Source organism: Myotis davidii, unplaced genomic scaffold, assembly GCF_000327345.1.
Source record: "Myotis davidii unplaced genomic scaffold, ASM32734v1 scaffold1286, whole genome shotgun sequence".
Lineage (NCBI taxonomy): Eukaryota > Metazoa > Chordata > Mammalia > Chiroptera > Vespertilionidae > Myotis > Myotis davidii.
This window is the reverse complement of record NW_006296619.1, coordinates 818,280-823,711: the sequence shown is the minus strand read 5'-3', so window position 1 is coordinate 823,711 and position 5,432 is coordinate 818,280. Positions and strand designations below refer to the sequence as shown.

At 46.9% G+C, this 5,432-nt stretch overlaps 1 pseudogene; it reads right to left on the bottom strand.

The window, feature by feature from the left end:
• Positions 1-332: 332 nt before the first annotated feature.
• LOC102752702 lies at positions 333-2,488 on the bottom strand (annotated as a pseudogene).
• Between the last annotated feature and the right edge of the window lie 2,944 nt (positions 2,489-5,432).

Below are 5,432 nucleotides of genomic sequence, written 5' to 3'. Positions count from 1 at the left end.
GAGTAAAGATTATGTAGCTTAAGCATGATTGTTCGTAGTTAAAGAGATTAATTACCCACCTGGCACTTAGTGAAGGGGTTTTATTCCCTCCTTGTGCACACTTCTATTCTAGAGAAGACAATAGGTGGCTTCCCACAGGGGGGCTCCACTCCAGTGCCCCCTGATTCCCAGCACAGGACCTGGTCTCAGGATGGTGGCCACAGCTGCAGAACAGAGATATGTTTCAAGAAAAGTTGGAAATGCAGAATTTTGTATGAGCCCCTATTCCAAAAGGTGACAGTTTATTCACATTGTGGCAAAGACACCTTCAAGAGTAACATAAGTGGGTAAAGTCAGGGCCAAATTGGGCCATTTCCTCATCCAATCTCGCTAACGCATGTGGACAGAACCAAGTCTCAGCTCTTAGAAGGACACTTCTGGGGTGTTTTTTAAGCCTAAAGGACAGTAGTCTGTCTCCATTCTTGTTCTTTGGGATTTTTTTCATCGTTGGATAAGAGGATACATACATTGGGGCAATCCTCTCGAGATACAATATTCCAGTTGCACCCATATGATGACGACAGCGCCACTTAGAGGGAGGAAGCCGACAGATGGAGAACAGGGAATTCTAAAAGCAAAAGCAATGACACAGATGCTAAGCCTTTCCTTCACGCGTCTGAAACCCATCCTTAGGCAGCCTTCAGGCTGGGCGTCTGCTGGACCTTTACCACTTGATGTCCTGGCAGGCTCCCCTGGGCCCTGCTAGGCAGTGTGCAGGTCCGTCTGGGCCCGGGGGCAGTCCACCCCGCCAGCCACTCCTGGCACATGGGAGCTGGTCTCCGGGGGCCACACCGGGATGGCAGTGTAGATGCCTTCCATCTGCCGCAGCAGTGCCCTGTCTGCACGCCTGTCCTCCGCCTGGTCCTGACCCCTGTTGCTTAGGCATCCCCAGTGCAGGCTAGGACCTCCACGAAGTGTCAGGGGAGTTTGCTGCTCTACAGCTTCAGTATCACTTCTATATCTTCCAAAAGCCATAAGCAGCCTCAAAGCATAGTAGAATTTCTCCATCCCTTTCAAGGGTGACCGCCTGGAAGTCTTTGTTCATCAGGGTGCAGTAGGTGAGCACCCCCATGTCCTTGTTGAACAGCGCTTTGGCCATGTGCCTGAAGATTTGTGCCTGGTACCCGCCGGAGCTGGCACCCTCGTGGAGCCTTACCTCCTCCTCCTTCATGTCTCCAAACAGAGTGTCCATGGCGGTGTCATTCAAGGCAAGGTCACTTTGCTCCATTATCTGGACAATTTCACCTGAGGTTAACATGCAGTCAGCACCCTGGGAACTATGCAAAGCTGTGGGAAAATCTTCTCAAAGGGCCTCCAAGTTCTTGTCATAACATGGGCCACAATGACTTGGAAAATCTTGTCTGTGCCTGGGGACCGGTTCTCCAATCTGGTGAGGTAATCCTACACCAGAGAGCCCATGATCTGCTGGGGAGACTTGGCCATGCAGAGGTGGGGGATGATGGGGTGACCCAGCACACTCTCTGCATATCAAACTTAGCCAGAGTAGGCGGAGGTCAGCATGGATAGCCGGGGCTCTTCCTCACAGTGCTGGCAGTACCGACGCACAAATTCCTTCTGAATCTCTAGAATGCTGAAGTCCGCAGCTATCTTCATGTGAAAGACAGTGTACCCCAAGGCTTTTGAGTAGCCACAGAGCCTTCTGGATGCATCAGCGACACTCAGGCTGAATTTAGCAGCAAAATAAGGCAGAGACTGAGGACACATGACACTGCCAGCACCTTGTGTTGTGAGGTATCACATTTCTTATTAAGGTTCAGAACACAGAAGAGGTCTGTGGTGTTCTGATGAGAAACTTGGACTCCCTCCTTTGTGGTAACACAACGGTCACACACCAGGCAGTCACTCAGAAACATGTTGGCATTGTCCAACTTATGGAATTCTCTCTTCTCTCCCTTCTCCTGAGCCGGACTCCGGACATTGACTGCGGCATTCTCTTGGTCATTGGTTTTTGTTTTTTTACTACATTCCTTCCATGTGCAGTGCTCACACTTCATCTGGAGCGGGGCAGGTAGGGGAAAGCAGTCACCTTTGGTTGCCCCTGGCACTGCTGGCAGTATCCTTTCTTCCTTGTGGAGCATTTAGGGAGGGAAAGTGGCCACAGTGCTCGAGGCTGAGTTCCAGGAGGCTGGCAGTGCTGTCGGGATAGTGCCGGTGGCGTTAGTTGGTTGGCGCCTGTCCTGTCCTCTAGAGATTGAGCCTGCAGGACTACTAAGGGAGCCAGTCCCCAGTCTCACCCTGCCTCCACTACCAATTGATTGGAGTCTGAGGGCCTGGAGGAGGGACCAAGAGGTCTGCTTTTTAGTTGCTTCCCTGTCGCCACTGCCAGCCACTGCCACCGATTGATTGGACCCCAGTTCCCCTTTTAGCCATCCCCTGATCAATTGGAGCCTGACGGCCAGGGGGATGGACCAGTTTTGTATATATAGATTCCCTATACTATACTTTACATCCTCATGACTATGTTGTAACTGCCAATTTGTACTTCTCAATTCCTTCACCTTTTCCACTTACCCTCCTGACACCCTCCCATCTGACAAACATCAGTTTGTTCTCTGTATCTATGAGTCTGTTTTATTTTGTTTGCTCATTTATTTTGTTCTTTAGATGCCACATAAAGGTGAAATTGTGTGGTATTTGCCTTTCTTTATCGGACTTACTTCACTTAGCCTAATATCTCTAGGCTCATCATAAAAAATTCTCAAAACTCACATATACATTGTCATTAATCAGTGCAATAGCTACATACCAAACTACCCTTTTACAACTTTGTCATGAAACCTGACAGCTAGAGAGCACCTGAAATTCTTTTTTAATAAATGGAAAATAATCTTCAGCTATTGAGTGTTGTGCAGTGTAAAAGCATAGACCTTTGAGTAATAAGTCTTGCCCATCATGTTATTCAACTGGGTTGTTTGAAATCTGACCTAAAGGGTCTTTTCTATTCAGAGTGACATCTCAACTGTCCTCATGGCCCCACACTTAAGGGCACATTTTCTGTCTGTGCCGCTCAGCACCAGCTCAGCTCTACAACTACTTCTTATGAGCCCCCTTCATACCACCCCAAGGTAAGTTGCATACACAATCTGGCATTCTTCAAAGTGCTTTCTGAGCTAAGCTGCAGACCTCCACACATGAAAGCTGCCATTTGTTTTTAGTGCCTTTGTCAAGAGCAGGAAGAATTACAGTGGGAAAGATAAGAACACCCCCTCCCCCCCACCACCACCACCACCGCCACTCCAAGAAGTACCTGTGGTCAGTGAGGAGGAAGAGGCTGATGACACTGAAATAGAAAGAAGGACCTCAGGGTCAGGTAAAGGAAAGCACACCCCACTCATGACACCAGCACAAAAGAGATCTCATGGCAATTATGAAATCAATAGGATATACTATGGAACACAGCAGGCAAAGTGAGAGTGGAGTTTAATGTGTTATTGTTGTAATTTTAAAGATTTGTAATTTTACACAATGAAGATCTAAATTTTAAAAATGCCTCATGTTGTGGATAGGATTAAATGATTTTCACATTTCTCAATGATCCAATAAATAACTTAATAATACCACATTTTCTGTGTTTAATTGTGGACTCACAATGCCTCATAGAGTCCATGTATTTCAACTACAGTCATAACTCTCCATTATTGCAAATTTCACCAATAGAACCCCTATTCTGTTGATTCTTAAATTCTTTGGACATGACCTCATTAATTTTTGAAAGTTATCTTGCTTTCTGACACATAAAATGCTTATAATTTATTTTTATATTTTTCTGTAGGAAACCAGAATCAATTATTTCTTAAAGAAGTCATACTTATTTTTACTGAAAAAAATAGTCTGAGAAATAAGGATGTCTATATCTTAAAATTTTCATATGTAGAATGAGAATAGCACTACCTACTAACATTGACTTGTTAAAATAATTCAACAAAAATAATTCATATAAATTTCACTGCCCAGTGTCTGGTCCACAATAAATGTTACCTTCCCTTATTATTATCACTGAAATAGAAAATATATGAAACAGATTCTCTGATTATAGAAAAGGCTCAGGCCATTCACCTAAGACATTCATTTTTTATTTTCCTCTCAACTCCTCTCACATCTTTAATATTTCTTAATCTTCCATGAACTAGAGGTCCCAGCCAAGTTGCTTCGTTTACAAAGCTTATGGATGCTAACTTTACTAGGGAGTTCTCAAGGGGGGAGGGAGTCATATGTAATACTCTTTGTAATACTTTAAACAATAAAACAAATTTTTTTTAAAAAAAGGAACAATGCAATGTCCTTAAAGATGAAGATAAGATATTTTATGGGAAACAAGATGACTTTGCAGTCTTTGATGCGTATGTTTCAGCATGCTGAGTGCCTTATTGTTTGATGTAGATGGTAGAAAAATATCCAGAATACCTCAGAATTTACCCTCTTGTCCATTAAAAACCTAAAGTTTCTAGATCCCAAGTCTACCTAACATAGCTCAATCGTCTCTGGTAACTTTCTTATTTGTTTTAATACCAAAGATTTCCTGCCTCGGGTAGATAACAGTGCTCTATCAAGAGCTTTTGTAAGGCCTGGCCGGCATGGCTCAGTGGTTGAGTGTCAACCTATGAATCAGGAGGCATAGTTTGATTCCCAGTCAGGGCACATGCCTGTGTTGCGGCCTTGAGGCCTTGAGGCCTTGATCCCTGGTGAAAGGCGTGCAGGAGGGAGCTCACCAATGCATCAATGATTCTCTCTTATCATTGATGTCTCTCTCTCTCTCTCTCTCTCTCTCTCTCTCTCTCTCTCTCTCTCAGCTAAGATCTTCGCGTACCCCTTCGCCTTCGACAAGAATCAGGGAAGGGGCTCGGGCTGGCTGATGCACGAGTTGCTGTGGGAGCTGCACAGGGGCGGCATCGCTCCCAGGTTCCAGGTTGTGCATCTCAACGCGGTGACGGTGGACAATCGCCCGGACAACCTGCAGCTGGTGCCGTGGGGCTGGCGGCCCAAAGCGGAGGAGACCTCCAGCAAACAGAGGGAGCAGAGCTTGTACTGGCTCGCAACCCAGCAGCTTTTGCCACGGACCCCATCGAGGAGCAGTTCCCCGCTCTGAGCGCCACGCGTCCTGGTGTGGAAGAAGCCAGGGCCCCCAGCGGCAGCGGCCCTGGTTGTGGGCACTTGGTGGGGCCCAGCGCTCCCCTGGAAGTGCTCCTCCAGTAGACACAGCTGGGAGGCTCCCGCCAGGATTGTACTACCACGCCAACGGGGACGTGGTGGAGGAAGAGGAGAGCTCCTGCCGCTACTACGAGTGCCACTACCCGCCCTGCGCGATGATTGAGAAGCAGCTCCGGGAGTTCAACGTCTGCGGGCGCTGCCAGCTGGCCCGGTACTGCGGTTCG